Source organism: Mustela lutreola, chromosome 7 (assembly GCF_030435805.1).
Source record: "Mustela lutreola isolate mMusLut2 chromosome 7, mMusLut2.pri, whole genome shotgun sequence".
NCBI classification, from domain to species: domain Eukaryota; kingdom Metazoa; phylum Chordata; class Mammalia; order Carnivora; family Mustelidae; genus Mustela; species Mustela lutreola.
This window is the reverse complement of record NC_081296.1, coordinates 141,397,994-141,419,580: the sequence shown is the minus strand read 5'-3', so window position 1 is coordinate 141,419,580 and position 21,587 is coordinate 141,397,994. Positions and strand designations below refer to the sequence as shown.

General features: G+C 43.9%; 1 long non-coding RNA gene across 1 annotated transcript in view; it reads left to right on the top strand.

Moving 5' to 3' along the window:
• Nucleotides 1-8,524, top strand: part of LOC131835385 (uncharacterized) — a 29,007-nt gene extending 20,483 nt beyond the window's left edge. The window contains exons 2-3 of the long non-coding RNA XR_009355170.1: nt 7,533-7,677; nt 8,395-8,524. This is a non-coding gene — a long non-coding RNA (uncharacterized LOC131835385). The remainder of the gene's footprint in view (nt 1-7,532; nt 7,678-8,394) is intronic.
• The last annotated feature ends 13,063 nt before the right edge of the window (nt 8,525-21,587 follow it).

Here is a 21,587-nt window from a genome sequence, read left to right as displayed (position 1 = left end):
TTTTCCTATGAAAGACCATACCTGAGCTGAGTCTTAAAGGGTATGTAGGAATTAGCCAGGCAAATAAGGAAGAGAGTATTGAAATCCTTTATTCCAGCTAAAGATTAGAATTTTATTTAATGTTTTTAAAGAATTTATTTGGGGCACCTGGGTGGTTCAGTTGGTTAATCATCTGCCTTTGGCTCAGATCATGATCCCAGTGTCTTCAGATCCAGCCCTGCCATCAGGCTCCCTGCCCCGAGGGGGGCCCTCTTCTTCCTCTCGCTCGGCCTACCTCTCCTCCTACTTGTGCTCTCTCTCTCTACCAAGTAAATAAATAAAAAATTTTTTAAAATTTAAAAAAATCAAAATTTTATTTATTTATCTGACAGAGAGTGAGGGCGTGAGCAGGGGGGAGGAGCACGGGGAAGGGGGGAAGCAGGCTGCCTGCTGAGCAGGGCACCCGAAGGCTTGGAAATTTAAACCTATATTTTGAAAATGAAGGAGTAAAGCTGAAGACTTTTTTTAAAGTAGGAGAAGGTAATATGCTCAGATTCCCATCTTAGAAAGATTATCCTGACAACAATGTGGAAAATGGTTTGGAATGGGCAGATCTGAACCCAGCCAGTCCCATGTAAGTGAAAGCTGGCTTTTCGTGCAGGTCACCTGTCCCACATCCCTTGGTTAATAAGTGCTTGGATAGGGCCTGAAACCTGCTTTTAATTATTCCTCTATCGTTTAGACAAAAAGAGCAGACAATGTGCCAAGGAAGGATAAAACTTGCTAGTAAGTAGTTTTAAGTGCGACTCTTTTAAAGCCCACATCTGAGGTCCTTCAAGTCTGACAAGGTCTTCTGAAACCCGAGTGTACAGCAATTTCTGTCAGTTCAACCATAGGATCTCATACTTGGAGGGAAGCCCAGAGGCCCCTCTCCCACCCATTACGGGAATCTCTTCCAGAACACACCCAACAGATGGCCTACGGGCCCCTTGTGTGGACACTCTTCACCTTCAAAGGGAGCTCCCGGGCCTCCTGTTCCTCGGCTGGTCAGATCTAAACATAGAAAATTCTCTCTCATGTGGAGCCAAGTTCTTCCTCCCTGTAACTTCAGCCATCCATCTGCAATGTCCTTTCCCTGAGTTGTCTTTTCTCAAGGAAAAACCATTAGCCTTAGAGAGAGTAAGCATTAGGATGTGCCATCACAGGGCCATCATGAAAGTTATCATGTTTAAAATATGTCAGTGGGGCGCCTGGGTGGCTCAGTGGATTAAGCCTCTGCCTTCGGCTCAGGTCATGATCCCAGGATCCTGGGATCGAGCCCCACATCGGGCTCTCTGCTCAGCGTGGAGCCTGCTTCCCCCTCTCTCTCTGCCTGCCTCTCTGCCTACTTGTGATCTTTGTCTGTCAAATAAATAAAATCTTCACAAAAATATGCCAATGGTTGTCCAATAATGTGGACATCCTTAATGCCACTGAAAGTAAATAGTTTCGTGTTGTATGTACCTCACCACAATTCAAACTTAAGAAGTCATTTCAAAAAGACGGCAGCATTACACTGTCCAGTTAGAACAATACGGCGTGATGCTTTGAACTTTAAACATTGGCGGGTCTTCAAAATGACACTGGATTTTTGCTTTGCCTCTTTCTAACTCGTCCTTGCTCTCCTCTGGGAATGTTGTCAGAGTTGATTCCCATCCATCTGTCTTTTAGCCAGGCTCTCAGGTTATCTTTGAGAACCAGGTTTTTCTCTTGTTGGTTCCCTCTAAATCCTGAAGGTTCACTGGATCGCGTAAAATCGCTTTAAGAAAAATCTAAATTAGGATCCTTAGCTCGGTTATTTCAGGGAAAAAAATAATTATAATACTTTGAAGCCCCAGGAGTCCCACATTGCTCTAACACAGTTCTAGGGAAGGAAAGATTCTTTAAAATGGTGTGTTTCTAAGTGCTAAGGTCTTAACCTTTGTAGGAAGAGCTGCATTTTTAAAAGAGGAATCTCAGAGAATATGCATGACCCAAAAGCAGGCAATGATAACAGTGACATTTTAACTGGCTCATCTTGCTCCTCTACTAACCAGTTACCTGGCTGTGAGGCTACCTTCAATTATGGGATTTAAAAATTTTTTATCTTCATGAGATGTTTACTTACTATAAAATTTTCTTGCCAGAGAGTGAACCTTAGTTTTTCTGTGGGGACAAAAATCTATCATGACCTCTGCTCATCAGACAGGCTGATCCCTGATGGGCTGCTGCTTCCAGCAGCTAGGACCTTGACCTCATGAGGTCATTGGGTGCCCCACTGACTCATTAGTTCTGGGGCAGCTGTGTTAGCCACGGCCCCAGGAATGCTCGTTGGTGGTCATTTACAGCTACAGATCACTTGAGTGAGGTTGGATCAACCAGAAGTCATCTAACACAGCAACTGACTCCAATTTGGCAGTGTTTTAAAATTCAAGACCTCGAATTACATTAGTAATGCAATGCATTAGTCTCTTCGATGTTCAAGTCTTTTGTAAAAAATACTGATTTTTAAAATTTGATATCAAGTTAGATGACTTACCCCTTTTTCATTTATCTTTCCCTTTTATAAATTAATATATGCACCTCAGAAAGATGAATGTGATTTTCCCATAAAAATCTCTATTTTCTTGGGACGCCTGGGTGGCTCAGTGGGTTGGGCCGCTGCCTTCAGCTCAGGTCATAATCTCAGAGTCCTGGGATCGAGTCCCACATCAGGCTTTCTGCTCAGCAGGGAGCCTGCTTCCCTCTCTCTCTCTCTCTCTCTGCCTACCTCTCCATCTACTTGTGATTTCTCTCTGTCAAATAAATAAATAAATAAAATCTTTAAAACAACAACAAAAAAAAAACACCCTGTTTTTTAAAAAAATCTCTATTTTCTTAATTTTTGTAATATTCTTAATAAATCTTGATTCTGTCCAAAACCATATTCTTAAAATATGTCATACCTAGGACACTTCCCTGTGAGATCTTTGCAGGTGGTGTGTTTTTTAAAAAATCATTTGGAAACAAATTTTGACTTCTGGTATTTGCAGAGCAGCTTGATTGGACTAACCCTCTCATGAACAATAATTATAAATAATAATAAAACTGTTTAAAATGATGTTTAAGATAAATGAACTGCATACATGAGAGTCCCCCAAAAGTCAGCAAAGTGGAGAGAAGTCTGGTCTTAAAAAAAGCAGAAAGTACATCTTGTGAGATTTGCAAGTTTGCCGGGATTCAAGTTTCAGGTTTCAGGTCTTAACATTCAAGTTTTTAAAACATTTCGAGATCGTTTTTGTGTATGGCATTAGATAGTGGTTCAGTTTCAGTCTTTTGCATGTGGCTGTCTAGTTTTCCCAACACCATTTATTGAGGAGACTGTCTCTTTTCTGTTGTGTATTCTTGGCTCCTGTTTTGTAAATTAACACACATGTGTAGGTTTATTTCTGAGTTCTCTGTTATTTTTTAGTGATCTATGTGTCTGTTTTTATGCCAGTACCACCCTGTTTTATTTTATTTCATTTTTTTTTTTTTTAAAGAGAGAGAGATCACAACTAGGCAGAGAGAGAGAGAGGGGAAAGCAGGCTCCCTGCCAAGCAGAGTGCCTGATGTGGGGCTCGATTCCAGGACCCTGAGATCATGACCTGAGCCGAAGGCAGAGGCTTACCCCACTGGGCCACCCAGGCACCCCACCCTTTTTTAATTACTATAGCTTTGTAATATAGTTTGAAATCAAGGAACATGATGCCTCCAGCTTTGTTCTTCTTTCTCAAGATTGTTTTGGCTATCTGGGAGTTGTTGTGTTCCATACAAGTTTTAGGATTACTTGTTATTATTTCTCTGTTGGTTTGTTATTGGTGTATAGAATCACAACAGATTTTGGAATGCCTATAGACAACATTTTGGAGTCAGCTGAAGAAACAGTGAACTCCAAGATAAATCAGTAGAGAATCTTAAATCTGCAGAATATAGAAAAAAGTCCCAAACATTTGAAAATTAATCAATACATTTATAAAAATCCATGATTTATATCATAAAGGAAATTTGAAAATATTTTGAATGGGATTATAATGAAAATATAAGATATCAAAATTCATGTGATTCAGCGAAGGGAATGCTCAGAGGGAAGTTTACAGATTTAGATTCACATATTAGAAATGAAAAACTGGGGCACCTGGGTGGCTCAGTCCGTTAAATATCTGCCTTCAATTGAGGTCATGATCCCAGGGTCTTGGGATCGAGCCCTGCATCAGGCTCCCTGCTCAGCAGGGAGTCCGCTTCTGCCTCTACACCACTTGTCCCCCCGCCCTGGCTAGTGCTCTCTGTCTCTGTCTCAAATAAATAAATAGAATCTAAAAAAGAAAGAAAAAGAAAGAAAGAAAAGAAATGAAGAAAAACTTAAATTATCTATTCATCTCTTGAAGAAAGAATACATAAAAAGTGGCAAATTCATACAATGGAATATTATTTGGGAATAAAAAGGAATGAAGTGTTGACACATGCTACAATATAGAGGACACTTGAGGACATTTATGCTACGTGAAAAAAAAGTACTTTCATTGTGTGACTCCATTTATAGGAAATGTCCAGAATAGGCAAATCTGTAGAGACAGAAATTAGATTAGTGGTTGTTTAGAGCTGGGAAGAGGGGTTAGCAAGGGGTGGGGTGACTCATAAAGAGCATAGGATTTCTTTCGGTGGGTGATGAAATATTCTAAAATTTATTTAATGTTGGTTGCACAACTCTGTGAATATTCTTAAAACCACTCAGTTGTATACTTTGGGTGAATTGTGTAGCACGTGAATTACATCTCAATAAAGCTGTCACCAAAAAAATCTAAATTTACAACATAAGAAGTCAGAGAATGAGCAAATAAAGCCCAAAGTAAGTAAAAATGAAGAAATAATAATGATAATAATAATAATGATAATTGAAAACAAATGAATGATAGAGAATATGAAGCCAAAAGTTGGTTCTTTATAATGGCCAATGAAAGTGGTAAATACCTAGCAAGACTGATAAAAGAAAAAGAGAAAGAATATAAAAATTTATTTATATTATTTCTCTTTTATATTTTCATTTCCAATTTACATTTTTAACATATAAAATGAAAGAGAGGAGGACAAGTCCTACAGACATTGAGCTGGTATACATATGAGTACACATATGTAGCATAACTCATTAAACTACATGCTAAATGACTGAATTTGAATATAAACAAGTTCCCACTCTACAAAGCTGTAAAAGAATCAATGTAACCCATTGATTACATTTTACTCTATTAATAAAATAAATAAATAATAAAATAATAAAGTAAAATAATAATAAATTATTATTATATAAAAATAAAGTAATAAAGTAAAACCACATGACTGTATCAGTTGCTGTCAATCCTCCAGACTTCAAGATAGAAGATTCTAGAAATCGTTTGTTTTTTTTCCCAGGCTGATCTCAGGATCTTTCCAACCATGCTCCATGTACGTCTTCATGATGTTTGAGAGGACATCTTTCAAAGGCCATATTATTCCCTCTCATCGAGGTACTCCCAAAATTTGTAAAGACCATTTCAACCCTGGCACTACTCTTTTCCTCACTCCCTTAAAAAAAGGCCCAGGTGAAACTCTGAAGATTGACTTGTGCTGGCCATTTCTGTCTTAGCAGGATCCTAAGAGCTAGTCAATGGCTACTCTCATTTGTTGACCTTGTTACAACAAAATCTATACTCTGAGCATAGGTCATCTCCTTCAGTGGTTTCTTTTCCCTCCCGGGGTGATTGCGTGCTAACAGCAAAATGAAGTTCGGTACCTGATTGTGTGAGTGGGCACCTGTCCAGGGAGGATCAAATAAATGGGTATAGACTGGGACCCATGGGAGCCTCACCTTGGTCTATGACAGAGAACAGGAAAAACCTGAGCTTTTCTTTAAAGGCAACAGAAGACAAATGCAAATCTAACCAGTTCCCCCTGAGGAAAGGGAAGCAAAGTTACGAATCAGTTTCTTTTATTCCTATGTTATTTACTCTGCAGAAAACCATAAAAAGGAGGCCTCTTCGTGCATCTTAAAGGTCTTATGAGTGACTAATGCCACTCTGTGGTTTTGTGATATCTCAAACTTATTCTGGACAATACTGCGCTCTACCGAATTCTAGCCTTTCTGCATTAGAGCTTATGGGTAGAATCTTGAGGTGAGATAAGGAAGGCTTCCCGTGTTACTTTGTGCGGACTAAAGACCCCGTAGGAATAAATTGTGAGACAGTGCACGCACAGTTTAAGAGGACAGACTTAGTGTCACATAAAGATAGGTTCTAGTCTCAGTTTCGCCAATGATTAAGTGTATGGGCTTGGGCCAGCCATGGAATCTTTCTGAGCCTCAGTTTCATCATCTCTAGGATGGGTCTAATACTACTACCTACCTCATAGGGTGGCCAGGAGAATTAGGAGAAGTATCAATGGGAAAGGGCCTATGAGAGTGTCTGACTAAGAATAAAAGAACTTGTGATACTATTTATTTCTTCATGCTTACACATATTTTCTGCTGGGGAAACGGACACTCTGGTATATTTCTGTGGGAATATAAATTAGCACAGCCTTTCGGGAAGGTGATCGCTGTTAAATTTTTTAAATCTCATGGGCTTCCCACTCATAATTGCACTTGCAGGTGTCTGAATTAGAGAACTCATCATAAGTGCATTTAAACTCGGCAAAAAAACTTGAATTTGGTGTACTAATAAGCCTTATCAAACATATCTATAGACAGGGGTGCCTGGAGGACTCAGTTGGCTAGGCGTCTGACTCTTGACTACGGCTCAGGTCATGATCTCAGGGTTGTGAGATCAAGCCACGCTGGGGGCATGGAGCTTGCTTGAGATTCTCTCTTTCCCTCTCCCTCTGTCCTCGCCCCTCCTCTCCCTCTCTGAAAAAACACAAAGAAATGAGAAAAACATACTGTAGACAGCCTTTTCCTTAGGTACTGCCCCACGTCATTCTGTACTAAGAGGGGGCTAGCTTAATGAAAGACTCATCAATGGGTTTCTCACACTTCCAGGAAAGTCAGCCATAGTTTCCTGTTATTTAAGAGATGAATACGGCATAGACCCTTCGAATTACACATTACAGAATTGTTAAAAATCTTAGCTATAATATGGCTTAACCATCTTCTCTTATAGACGAGAATATTTTAGGCCCCCTGAGGTGAGATCACTCCCCCGATTTACCCGCCTGGCTTTGACAAAACCCCAGGGCAAGCTGGTGCTCTGGTCAGTTTGTGTTTTTGAAGCCCAGCTGTGTCGGAGAATTCATTCTTACTATTCTCGAAGCAGCAGGCACACCTAGTTGTTCACCAACACCCACCCAGCACCCACTCCCTTCTTCCCCATTCCTGAGAGTTAAAAATGCTAACTACCCAGACTCCCTTGCAGCCAGACCTAGTTCTCCAGGGAGATGTAAATGGAATAGGCTCTCAGGAAAGCTATTGTTTTTCTGATTAAAAAAGAGAAGGATAGGGCTGACACGTAATGTCGTTACCCTTCTCTGTGTTTCCACCTGAAATGAAGACACGCCCCCTAGACTGTCAGCGGCCACACACTGGAGACCGGCAGAGTAGGACTGTAGAAGGAGTCTGGGCATCCGTGACCCTGCGGGACCCTTGCGTCAACCTTGGACAGGCCACCTCTTGTTGCTTCCTGCCATGTCAGAAACGTAAGCCCTCTCTTGGTTAAGCTTCTGCAATCCTATTTTCATGCCCTCTTCACTTCCCAAGGCGTAGAGAGGCTGCCATACCTAAATTCACCTTGTCTTCTTCATTCCTGTCTCAGGGGAGGAGGGCATCATCCTTCTCTCCAGATGTAACCATCTCCCATCTCACTGTCTCCCTGCACCTCCTTCTGAAGTCCCTTCTCTCTTCTAGTCCCTCCTTGCTCCGAAGGTATCTTTAACATTTGCCTTCAGTTTGGATTTCCCTACAAAATACCATTCTTTTGTTCCACTTCATGCCCAAAAAAACCTTGGGAGGAGAGACTCGAAAGCCTGCCCTCAATGCAGCTAAGACAGACTTGGATATACCCAAATCTGAAGAACATAGCTGGCCACTCACTCCGCCCAGATTTGTAACTAGTTTGACCTTGTGGGTCCACCTTTGACATTGTGAACCCTGACCTCTCTTGCTTTCCTGGCATCACTCTCCCCCACCTCGCTGATCCTGTCTGCTGCTCAGGTTCCTTCTCTGACCCCTCTCTACCTACCCTCCTTGTCCTTGGATGCTGCTGGCCCTCGGGTTTCCTCCCAAACTGTCCCGGAAGCCTCTCTCACCCACGTGGTCTCAATTCTTGACATTTGCTAACTGTCTTCAAGACTACTTTCATATCCCCTACTTGTCTGGTTTTTTGTTTCCTGAACTTCAAATTCCTATTTTTCTAGCTTCTCCTGGATCTTCAGTCGCAGTGTATCTGAAGCCACACCCACCGTGTATCCCCGGCCCCCACCCATGCGGCAGCACGTCACCGTCCAATAGAGGGCACAACCGTGGGTCCAGGAATCTGAACAGGAAGACTTGAAGGTATGATCAGTTCTACTCTTACCAAATCCGCGTTCCTAAGAATCAGTGTGGTATACAGAATTGACCAGTGAAAACTGTGGGGAAAATGGGCACAACACTCAAAAACTCCATCAGTGGCATGAAAAAAAAAAAAAAAAAGGAGCCTAAAATGGTAGGATGGTCTTACCTATGTTCAGTGGTCAGGAAGTCCATAAAGAATACAGTAAGTGTGGCACTTCGAGAGATGGACAATTTGCGGGCGGGGGTGGCGCTGGAAGGGCTGTGCTTTGGGGGTTATTGCAAAGTGGCGAGAGGAAGAATTGGGCACAAAATGGAAGCACGAGATGTGGGTAAGCGTGGCTCGTCACGCACGTGGTGAACCGAGACAGCCGGCAGATGTTTGAGCAGTGTGTGTGTGCGTGTGTGTGTATGGACACATACGTGCACATGTGTTTTGGGTATTCCTAAATTGGATGCAGCTTTCTGCATTCACCTGGTATTTCTCAAGAAACACGTACGTGCAAAACTGATCCTGAAATGTGTATCGTGCTTTAAATTTTTCCTAATATATCAATAGGATGGGGACGCCTTTGAATGTTCAAAGCACAGATTGTAGTTGAACTGACTGTATCTTGGAAAACTCTATCTTGTTACACTCACAAGCACTTGGTCATGAATTCCCATGAATTCTGCTCCTGCCCACATCTGTGTCTTCTCCATCCCTGCTAGAGGCTCGTTACCTCCCTTCTGTGACACTGCAACCGCCACGTCTCACTCTTCCTCGTTCTACCCCTGCCGTCAGGGGCCTGGGAGATGCCACGTCTGCAGTCGTGTCCTGAAGCAGATGACAGCCAGTGAGGCTGTGACCCCTAATTCCCGAGCCACTCATTCATTGGCGGATGTGGGCCTCTCCAAGGCTTCTCACAGTGTGCTGTGGGGATTAGAGGAGGGACTCCATATAGAGAATCTGTACAGACTTGAAAACATAGCAGACCTTCAGCAGGTGGTAGTTTTTCTTCCCCTTTCCTGTTGTTCAACACAATATAGGATTTTAAAATATTAAAAATATGCAGAGTGATTCCACGCTTTCTGTAGGATTAAGCCAAATCCCCTGAGAAGGGTTTACAAGACCCTCCCCATCTGGGTCTGGCAGGGCACTCAGCCTCAGTCTTTCTGATCCAGGTCCCAAACCATTTCCTTTTTGAAACCTCCCTACTGTTCCCTCCCCTTCCTCGCCCAGAAAAGAAATTTGTCCCTCCCTCAAACTGCCACCATGCACTGTGCAAACACCTCTGATCCAACATCTCCCCAGTCCTGGGGAGTGGGCACTGCTACCTACCAAAGACCCAGGACCTTCGCCCCTTTACTAATAGAACTCAGTTCTCTTCCCTGAGCTCATCCTATCCAACCTTTTCCCATGAGAGCTGGGGATGGTGACCGCATTCATAGAACCAAGTGTAGATCCTGACTGGTCTGCACCATTGAGGGTTCTCATTCCCTTTGCCAGCGATGAAGTCTGACATGGGCACATAACCTGATTCTGGGAACGAAGATATAAAGGTATGTCTGCTGGGAAATTTGTGAAAAGAGTTTCCTCTATTCTAAGAAAGAGATACAGGAAGACATGGTTTTCTTTCTCCCTTTGGATGTTGTGATATCTGATGTGATGATGGCTGGAATTGCTGCCGACCTCTAGTCTGGTTGGACGCCAATATACATAAACCAGGTCAAATTCAAGAGAATTATAGATGTTATATTTTCAGTGACATTTAGAACCACAAAGGACTTCAGCTTTATATCCCCAGCACCCGGAAACACGTGCCACATACTGGATGCTCAGCAAATATTTGTTGGATGGATGGATGGATGGATGGATGGTTGGAAGGATGGATGGATCTCCCAGTGTCCTGCTTGTTGTGCTTTCCAGTATCTGCCTCCTTCTCAAATATCCTGCTCATTACAGAATCTTAGTATTATATGAAAGATCAGGAAGAGGCAAAGTGTTTAGGCAGGAAGTCCAGAAAGTCATAAAACTGAAAAGCAGCCCTGATTGGTATCCTAGGAGTACCTGAAGGCATCATGGGAAAGAAGCTGACCTGGTCCTGCGGTCCTTGTGGCAGGGCCAGAGGGAGCATGTCTATGACGGCCACCCAACACTCCTTCAGCTTCAGCTTCTCCTTGCACCAGGGCTTATACAACCCAAAGCTCTAGTACTTCAAACACAGGCATGTATCTCACAGTTGTCAGGGAGGAGTGATTTCCCTAAATTACTGATATCTGGGTATCTGTGATGAACCAGATATAAGGAGAGAAGAGAATCATGGAATCTTACTGGTACAGAGTAGTTACTCCACACTAGGCTCATCTCACGTCGCCCTCACCGGCACCCAATGAGTTAGGCACTATGGCATCCCCTACTTGAAAGGAAAAGAAATTAGAGCCTAGAATTTAGGAGGTTTGCCCACAGCCACCAAGAGGTGGACCTAACTCCAGAACCCCAAGAAATGGATACAAAGTTGCCCTCCAACAATTTTCCTCAAATATCGTTGGCTGACAGTTCACTTTACTTTGTTTTTAAACCACAATTTATTGAGAAGCTACTCATGGGTTTGACCCTATATGTACCGTGTCCCTTTAAATACCGCATTTATTTTGGGGACCCGGATGTTATTATCTACTGAGAAGATGATGGCCCGGAGAGGTTTAGAAACATACCAGAGTCACCCAGCTAGTAAGTGACAGAGGCACCCTGGTCCACTTAAATCTGGGTTCTTTCTAATATCCCACAGCTGCTTCCATTCTCAACTCTGGCAAAAACCTGGAGAGCCTAGACTATTTGTAGGAAGGCACCCAGGCCTTAAATCCAAGTAGCAAGGTCAATATTTTGTAACAAAATGAGAGAATGATAAGTGACCTCTATTTCCAAATGACTGAGGGACCAATGAGTCAGTCTCTGGACAGCCTGAAACCAGGGCCAAATTTTCCTTGTAGTCAGTAGCATGTGCAAACTGGCTGTGACTTGTAATGTTTGCCCTCGTATAAATTGTCCCCCGTTGTAAATTTCAAGCTACCAACAGCTGAACACCTGGCGTGCAGGCATCAGTTGGCTGTAGTGCACTCTACCTACAGAGCGCCCCGCTCTGCTCAAGAGGCAAAACCAGCCAAGGCCCTAGAATTCCAGATCTCATGGCTGCTCCCCTTGGCTCTCTCTCTCAGGAATGGCACTTCCATCTATCCAGGTGCCCAAGGGCAAGTCATGGAGACCTACTGGGTGGTCCCCTTCTGCCCACTTCCAAACAGTGACCAAGTCTTCTCTTTTCTACCTCCTAGATAGGCTTCAAACCCATCTACTCTTCTCCTCTGCCCCTGCCAGGGCTGAGCCATTAGCATCTCTTGCCCAGACCACCACATGATGTCTTAACTGCTTCCCCTTATCCACTCCTGCCCTGCTGAGTATCCTTCATGATCTGCTCAGAGTCATTTGGTGACAGTGCAGATCTGATCACATTACTCCTTTAAGGAAACTCCTTCACTGGCTCCCAGTAGCTTTAAGAGGATGACCAGTCCTCACCATTCTCCAGACCCAGCCCTGCAGGATGGCCTTCCCTCCTCCAGTGTTAACCCACCACCCTGGTCCCCGGCTTTCCGGTGCTTCAGCCTTCCTGGTCTTCATGCAGCATTTCAGCGGGTCCAGCTGCTTCATGCACAGAGTTTTTTATTTGTGTAGTCCCCTTCCCTGGAAAGGTCTTTCCCTCCCTTCTTTGTCTCCCTTACTCCTACGCATCCCTTAAGTCTCGGCTGAAAAGCACTCCCCCCAGGAAGCCTCCTGTTGGATCCTCAGACTAGATCAGACCCTCCTGTTACAGATTTCCAAATCATCCTGCACTTGTCTTTCCAGTCACCCATGACCTGTCTTCCCCACTGGGCCATCAGCTTTCTCACTGCTTATGGTAGGAAATGCGAGACTCTGGAGAGAGCATTCTGCACAGAGCAGCCAAAAGAGTCCTTCTAAAAGGCAAGTGAGTCCTTATGACTCCTCCATTCAAAACTTGGAACAGCTTTGCAACTCTCTCAGAGTAACCTTCCAAGTCCATGCCAGGGTCTATTATTCCCTACAAAATGTGTTTTCTTCTATTAATCTCCTACTCTCTTCCCCTGCGTTAGCCACACTGGCCGCCTTGACCACTGTCCTGCCTCAGGACCTTTGCATGTGTCATTTCTTCTGCTAGGAAAACCAGAAGGTTCACTATCTCAGTTTCTTCAGATCTCTGCTTACATGTGGCTTTATCAGAGAAGCTTTCATTAGCCACCTTATCCAACCCTGATGTGTTTTTTTTCTAACACTATCAAGCAGTTTGCTAATTCTTAGCAGGCGCTGACTAAGTGTCCTACAAATTTAATTAAATTCTGACACTATCTACCCAGGGATAGTGTCAGACCCCACAGGGTAAGGGCTCAGTCCCACAAGACTGCCTCCATTTCAACCTGAGTCTCAGGTTCCCACAACTTCCTCCGCAGGTTTAATTTGCTAGAGTAGTTCACGGAACCAGGAGAAATATTTGCTTACATTTGCATTTATTATAAAGGATGTAACAAAAGATACAGATGAACAACCAGATGTAGGGGAACTTATGATGAGGTCTGGGAGGGTTCCAAGCGCAGGAGCTTCCATCCTTGTGGAACTGGGGTACGTGGAACCTTCTGTCCCTGTGAAACCTCCAGCACGTGAATGCACTCATAAAGCCCTACACTCGTCAAATCTTGTTGTTCAGGAGTTTTTACCCAGCTTAATCTGCAGCCCCTCACTTCCCTTTCCCAGAGATCAGTTGGTGGAACTGAAAATTCCAGCCTTCTCATCACTTGATTTTTCTGGTGAGCAGCCCCCATCCTGAGGTGATCTAGGGGGCCCATTTTAAGTCACTTCTTTTAGCATCAACTCCTGTGTGTGCAAAGTTGGTCCCTGTGAATAACAAAAGACACTCCTGTCACTCAAGAAATTCCAAGTATTTTAGAAGATTTATTCCAGGAATCAGCGACAAAGACTAAGTGTATTTCTTAGCATACCACACCAACCACGTGCCCCCCCATCTCTCTGTATCTCTCCCCCTTGCCCTGCTTTATTTTTCTTCATAGGCCTTATCACCACATGACAGAGAATCTGTACTTACTGGTTCATTTGTTAATCGTTATCTCTTCCTCTCTAGAAGATGAGCTCCAGGAGAGCAAGGACTTCGTCTATTTTGATCACTGTTGTGCCCCTACCAGTGAGAACAGCACCTGGCTTAAGAGTACTTTATTTTTTATATATAACAATTTATTCAGTTGCTGGATCCTGGAAAGTTTCCTGGAAAAATCTCACCAAGACTGGTACACTGTGGCTTATTTTTAGTAACATTTCCCCTGGGTGATATATTGACTCCTACTTTCTGGTAATTAATTCTGGTGATTAATGAATTCTGGTCACTCTTTTTCACTAATCCACCTTTTTGGTGGAGAGAATAGTCCCCTGGGCCACAGTTTCAGCACTTACCACGTGCAGTTAGAAGCAGCTGTTCAGGAGAGGGAAGGCAGGTCTGAAGAGAAATTGTAAAATCTGCCTGTGCTTTGCCACGCTCTGAGAAAACATCAAACAAGGTATTTTAATACCAAAGGTCAGAGGCACTCTTTATTTTATCCTCTTTCCCCTAGAAGAAATTACTTTCAGTTTAAAGAACATGTTCTGATCATTTCCATTGGCAAACAAAAGGAACTTGAAAGTGAACGGATTAACACACTCATTTTTGCTCAGGAAAAGCCGATACAAAGTTCTCCTTATTCCTTCCTGTTTTAAACAGAGGATGATTCCAAGGTTAAGGGTAGCTCTCTGGGATTCCTGACACTTCCAAGTGATAGATGAGGTTCTTTGTGGATGGGGGAGGTCACATCCTTTAGAAAGGGAGAAGAGGGGACAGAGCCACAGCTGAGCCCTAACATTTCCATGAGAAATGCCATCTCATCATTAGGATAGAATTGAACCAACTTCCACTGGATGCCTCATGGACCATCGCTACTCTATCTACCCTTGGTTCCAGCCTCCTCTTGGAACCTTCTGGAACCAAGGGTAGATAGAGTAGCGATGACTCCTGACTCCCTGTTTTGCCGGGGCTCTTTAACTTCCTTTAACTTTGGCCGGGGCTCTTTAACTTCCTGGCGGTTCTGCTTCCTTATCTATACAATGAAGCCTGGAGCCCAGAGGACAGATGGCCGAGAGCACAGCCCTCTAGAGCTAGAGGGCTGGGGTCCAACCCCCGCTCTGTCATGTCTCAGATTTCCGGTTGGGGCCACCTCTGTAACATCTCTTCGCCTCAGCTCTCTCACTTGTCAAATGAGGAAATGATAGTTCCCACCACTTAAGGCTGTGATGAGGGTAAGTGATGGGTTCAAACTGTCTGACCCACAGTAGATATTCAGTAAATGCTAGCATAAGGAACAAATTCTGTTTTCTCCTCTACTACTCACACTGAGCGCCAGACGGGTGAGTGATTTTTCCACCTCAAGCAATTTTCTGACACCAGCGGAGTCCCACAATTTAACTTAATTCCGACCCTGTCTACCTGGAGATAGCATCAGATCTCACAGGTTTAGGGTGTTGTGTGGGTCCTAAGAAGGACAAGGGGTAAGATTCCCAGGGTCAACTTGGGACAGACTATGTCAGGACAGGCAGGGTCTGGATCCTAGAAACCGTTTGTGTGGTTCTGGTCACCAACTCATGTGTCCGGGAGCAAGTTTCTTATCCTGAATCTTTACTGTCTCTGTTTACAAACTGATGGGCAACATCTGCTAACATGCCTGCTCGGTGGGTCGTTGGTGTGGGGATGAGTCAGTGGGTGGGAAAGCGCCTTCTCTGGCAGGCGCAGCGACTAATGAAGAAGGTCAGTGATGGGGTGAGCGCTAACCCTTTGCCCCGCACTGACGCTTTGCTGCATCCTGGCTGGGGGACAATGGCAGTGTTGCCACACAGTGATGTCAAGAAAACATGTCAGAGATGAATGATTCACAGACCGCACCGAGGATATGGGCGCTTTGCAGAGTCAAGAGAGGAAGAACTGGCAAACTCCACATGTTCTGTAAGACGGCTCCGAACCTGTTGTCCGACCATCTAAAGAATTTGGCTGCAGGAACGGTGGTAAAAACCATGGCCTCCCTCCTTGGACAAGGTCTGGAAAATGTGAATGATAAAAAAAAGGAGAAAACGCTTACAGATTCCAAAGGAAGATGCCATATGCCCACAAATAAAGCAAAAGTTTGAGCTGTTAATAACTGGGAGAGCTGCTCATAGAGCAGAGAGTGGGGCTCGGAGTCCGGCATGGAGGGGGCGGCGTGGCTTCAGAGGGCATCATGAACTAGAGCCACGGGAACTGAGTGACTTCAGGCTGTGTTCCAGAATGACCGTGTGTCTATGGGAGGAAGGAAATGAGGCCTCTGGCCTCTGTTGCCCCTCATAGCTGGTGGGTTAAAACCCCTCCTATGGGCAGACACTATGGCCTTACTGTTCTCCTACACGCAGAGCCAACAAAGACAACTGTTGAAGCCATTTTGCTATGTACTTGGGGTCGAGACCCAGAGGTTAAACCTGCTGGTGAGCACTGAAGGTTTGTAGACCCATAAATAAATGGGAGAAAAGGGACCTAGAACAAAGGTCCCCTGAAGGAGACGAGGAGGGAAAGGACAAAGACTGAGTGGGAAGGAAATCGCGGTCCGCACTTGACACCTTGTGCTGGTCACTGAGGTGGGAGGCATTAAGCAACCGCGTTAGGAAAGCCCAGGACGCAAACAGGAAATGAGCCTACCACGGCTATAAGGCAAAAGTCAACTACAATATAACGAGAAGTTGGAAAGAGGGATTGCGTGAAAGTACAGAACATTCTGTGGTGGTTAATGAAGACTGCAGGAAGAAGAAAGATGTGCCCCAGGCTGAGTGTGTCAGGGGATGAGTAATACCGACTGAGTACAGGAGAGACTTGGAAGGTTCAAGGTCCCATTTCTAAGGAGGCTGAGGTTTGCAACAAAATTCAGTGTAGGGGGTCCCAGGGTGGCTGGGTCAGATAAGCATCTGCCTTCAGCTCAGGTCATAATGCTGGGGTTCTGGGCTCAAGTCCCACATTGCACTCTCTGGTCAGTGGACAGCCTGTTCCTCCTCCCTCTACCTGCTGCTCCCCTTGCTTATGCACACACTCTCTCTCTCTGTCAAATAAATAAACAAAAAATCTTTTTAAAAAATGCAGTGGAGACACAGACTGGGATATGAGTCCCAACATCTGATTTCTAGCTCTGTTACCTTGGAGTTCACTAAAGTTGAATTTCCTCACCTGTCAAATGAAAATTACGAGATCTCCTTCCTGGGTTTTTGCAAAGAATAAGAGTATATGTTAAAACACCCAACCTAGTGCTTAGCATGGACTTAATACAACCTAGCTCCCTTTCTTTTTTTTTTTTTTTTTTAAGATTTTATTTATTTATTTGACAGACAGATCACAAGTAGGCAGAGAGGCAGGCAGAGAGAGAGAGGAAGGGAAGCAGGCCCCCTGCTGAGCAGAGAGCCTGATGTGGGACTCGATTCCAGGACCCTGAGATCATGACCTGAACCGAAGGCAGTGGCTTAACCCACTGAGCCAGCCAGGCGCCCCTAGCTCCCTTTCTTTCTTGGTCTTTGGTGTAAGCCATTGCTCAGGCTTTAGTCGGTGTAAAGTCATGTTCTTTCACAACTGACAGAGGTCATTACTTGCCCCAGAGTTATCCTACGATCTCAGATTCTAAACAGGAAGTGATTCAATAAGTAAAATATTAACAAAATGGAAGGGTGACAATGACACTGTCTTTGCCTTTATCCCCCAGCTTCTGAAGAGTGGGAACCACGTGTAATATCCCCCGTGCTGAGCCCAGAGCCTGGCCCGGAACTCTGATAAGTTATTTCTAAAAGAATGAAGGAGGCTGGTGAGGAAACCTAGGAAGATAGCCAAAGGATTAGACGTATAGCACTTTGAGAAACTTCGTATAAGAACAACAACAACAACAAAAACCCCAAAACAAAAACAAAAGCACACACACACACGGGAGAGAAGTAAGCCTTTATAACCCACGCAGGATCAGAAAGACCAGCACCCATCCCTGGCTTGGTAACAAAAGAAAGGAGCAAGAGAGGAAATGAGAGTCTGAGCAAGTCCTTCCCCTGCTTGTACAAGCCACAAGGATTCTCAAAAACTAGAACAGTTGGGGCCTGTGTAACATGCTAAGAACTTTTTCAGTAATGGGAGGAAGGAGAACAAGGAAGACCCCCTCCCTTTGCTCAGGGCAAGATAACAGATGACAGAAAACAAAGGTCTTGCAGGCCTTCTGCCTCCCTCGCAGAGAGGAAGCACCTCATCCTGAAAAAGGTGCTTGGGGAGGTGGCGAGTGCCAGGGGAACCTGAGGTCAAGAGCTCGTGCATCTCAGCTGGGTTGGAGACTCTCAGCCAGAGTAAGTTACATCCCAGAGGTCAGAAATAACTTGTTGTAGATACACTTGCTGTCCTATTCTTGGAGATCTTTGACAGACCATAAAGAATTGGAATGTTGTTCTTAAACCCAAGGCGAGCAAAGGATAAAAAAGTGAGATCTCAAAATATCTGAAACCGGTTGTTTCCAAATGCTGGCTCTCAGATCCTTCCTGAGGCCCTTTTTAAAAATGTGGTCAGAATCTATGGAACTCAGATATAGAAAATTGGCCAAAAGGGACATACTCTGGGTGTCAAAGGGATAGAAGGCTAGGAACACCTCCATTTTGCCTTCCTGCTCTCCCCCTGGAAAGGGGACATGTCCTGAGGCACTCTGTTGACTCCTACCTTTCTAGACCAGTAAAGTTGACATTTGCTGACTGAATCATTCATTAGCTCCTATAAAAGGAAGCAGCCAGCATGGGAGCCCAGCAAGCAAGGGTTCCCCTAGAGAAAGCAAGGCCAGACCAACCTCATGTTCTTTTCTATCAGTGGAATGTTGTAATAGAATTCATCTGGATTTGAGCAATGTATTTGACAACATCTCTCATTAGAACACACAAAATGAAGTTGCTACCATGGAGCTATCACGTGGTTGCAACGCTAAGACCAGCCCCAAAAGTTGTTAGTTAAATGGTCAATTCAAGTCCTAGGGACGTTCCAATGGCCTGCCAAGGAGCTCTCTTCTATCAGCTCCTTCTGTGACATTTTAATTAATAATGCTAACAATAATTACTGTTGATTAGGTGCTTAATCTATGTGAGGCACAATGCTAAACACTTTATAGTCAATCCTAAAGGGAGGTCCCGTTCTTACCAGAGGCTTGAAGTGGACAACTAGCTTGTTCAACATTACATAACTAGGAAGTAGGAATCAAGGACTTAAACCTCTGCCTGAGGGACTCCAGAAACTGCAGTTAACCCGATGAGGACATGGGTGACACTCATGACATTCAGGGAGAGCTAATGAATCGGATAATAAAATTATTACCCCAAAAGATCAACCGTTCAAAATGATAGACTAAATTTAAAATAATTAATGTAAACAACGAATAGCCAAAGTTCTAAAAAACAAACAAGCAAAACACAACTGTAAAAAAGAAGCTACATAAATACAAGATGGGAGAGAGATAGCTTATTAGCAGTGAATATGAAACAAATCTTGGAGGTTTTTTTAAAGATTTATTTACTTAGCATGCATGTACACAAGTGGGGGGAGGGACAAAGGCAGAGGGACGGGCAGAAAGAGAAAATCTCAAGTAGATTCCCCATTGAGCTTGGAGCCCAATATGGGACACATGACCTGAGATCATGACCTGAGCCAAAACAAAGAGTTGGACACCCAACTGACTGAGCCACCCAGGCACCACAAAAAACTTAGAGGTTTTAATTAAAGACAAATTCCTCACCAGTAAATGGTGAAATATACCTGCCAAAAATGTTAACATGAACACGAGCCATATTCATAGACTAGAGTGTCCAAAACAAAGGAAGGGCCGGCATGCCACAACCTGTAGAACTCATTGTCTTGTCTCCATGTTCTGTGCTGGGAATCGCATTTGAAGATGGATGCTGATAAAGAGAAATCCAATCAAGATTGCCAAAGGTGTACAAATGATCTGGGAATACTCATCTCAGAAAGGAGGAGATAGTGGGAATGACAGAATTGTTTTCAAGCCTGTCTGGGCCCCTTCTCAGGTTGCTGCATGGAACTCAAGTGTGTTTTGCTCCGGCAGAGAGACCCAGCCTGTGGCACATTCACCTATAATGTCATCCATGCTTTCTATTCTGTCAGTGTGCTTCTTCCTCTGCCTTGCTCTTATAAAGATCCATGTGAATGCCCTGAGGGCTCACTCTGATCATCCAGGATAATCCTATTTCAAGATCCTCAATCACATTTGCGGAGGCCATGTCCCCACAGAAAGTGATGTTCACAGGTTTCAGGGATTGGGGCCTGGGTAGCTTTTGAGGACCATCTTCCAGCCCACTATAGGTAGCATGACTTTGGAGCCTGAATCTGAGACATTCCCTTCCTGGTTCTCCAGCCTAATGATTGTAGCAGAAGTAGACACTGAATGATACACCAGTTCTGAAGTGTCCTGAAAATTGTCCCAGAAGCCCAAGCCTGAAGCCTGCTCCTCAGACTCCTCCCTAATTGTACGTGCACCCATTTCCCTTCTGCTTGAACTACGAACATGTTTCTGTTATGTGCAACTGAATCCTAATGGATACTTACAATATGGTCACATGGTGATGGGGATCCTTTAAATTCATCTCTATTTTTTCTGTGTATCTACATAACTGAGCCACAAATTTATTATACTCATATTTACAAAGAAAAGACACCACCTTTAAAAAAAATTGCTCTGATACTGGTTATAAACTCCTTCAGCTATGTGGTAATGATTATTGTGGTGGGTGGCATATGAGGAAAGATTTAATTTTCACTCCAATCTGGTAAACTTGGTTGAGAGGATCAAGGAGTTCATTAAGATCAATTCTCTCTCAGGTTTCCTCTCGTCCTGGTCCTCTCCAAGGTCGAGTCTGTCTGTCTTTTTTTTTTTTTTTTTTAACATATAATATATTATTTTTGCCCCAGGGGTACAGGTTGTGAATCATCAGGCTTACAGACTTCACAGCACTCACCGTAGCACATACCCTCCCCAGTGTCCATCACCCAACCATGCTCTCCCTTTCCCCAGGCAACCCTCAGTTTGTTCTGTGAGATGAAGAGTCTCTTATGGTGTGTCTCCCTCCTGATCCCATCTTGTTTCATTGATTCTTTTCCTATTTCATTTATTCTTTTATTCTTTTTCATTTCTATTCTTTTTCTTATTTTCTTATTCTTTTTTTTTAAAAGATTTTATTTATTTATTGGTGGGGGGGAGAGAGCAAGCACAGGCAGACAGAATGGCAGGCAGAGGCAGAGGGAGAAGCAGGCTCCCTGCTGAGCAAGGAGTCCGATGTGGGACTCGATCCCAGGACGCTGGGATCATGACCTGAGCCGAAGGCAGCTGCTTAACCAACTGAGTCACCCAGGCGTCCCTTATTTTCTTATTCTATTTCTATTTCTTGTTCTTATTCTTTTTCTATTCTATTCATTTCTATTCTTTTTCATTTTCTATTCTTTTATTCTATTTCATTATTCTTTTCATTTATTCTTTTCCTCATAGCATAGAGATCATATGATAATTGTCTTTCTCTGATTGACTTATTTCACTCAGCGTAATACCTCTAGTTCCATCCACATCGTTGCAAATGGCAAGATTTCCTTTCTTTTTTTTTTTTTTTTCAAGATTATTTACTTATTGACAGACAGAGATCACAAGTAGGCAGAGAGGCAGGCAGAGAGAGAGAGAGAGGAGGAAGCAGGCTCCCTACTGAGCAGAGAGCCTGATGCCTGGCTTGATCCCAGGACCCTGGGATCATGACCTGAGCCAAAGGCAGAGGCCTTAGCCAACTGAGCCACCCAGGCTCCCCAAGATTTCATTTCTTTTGATGGCTGCATAGTGTTCCATTGTGGGAACACATCTATTGTTTTTATCCATCTTTATCCATTCATCT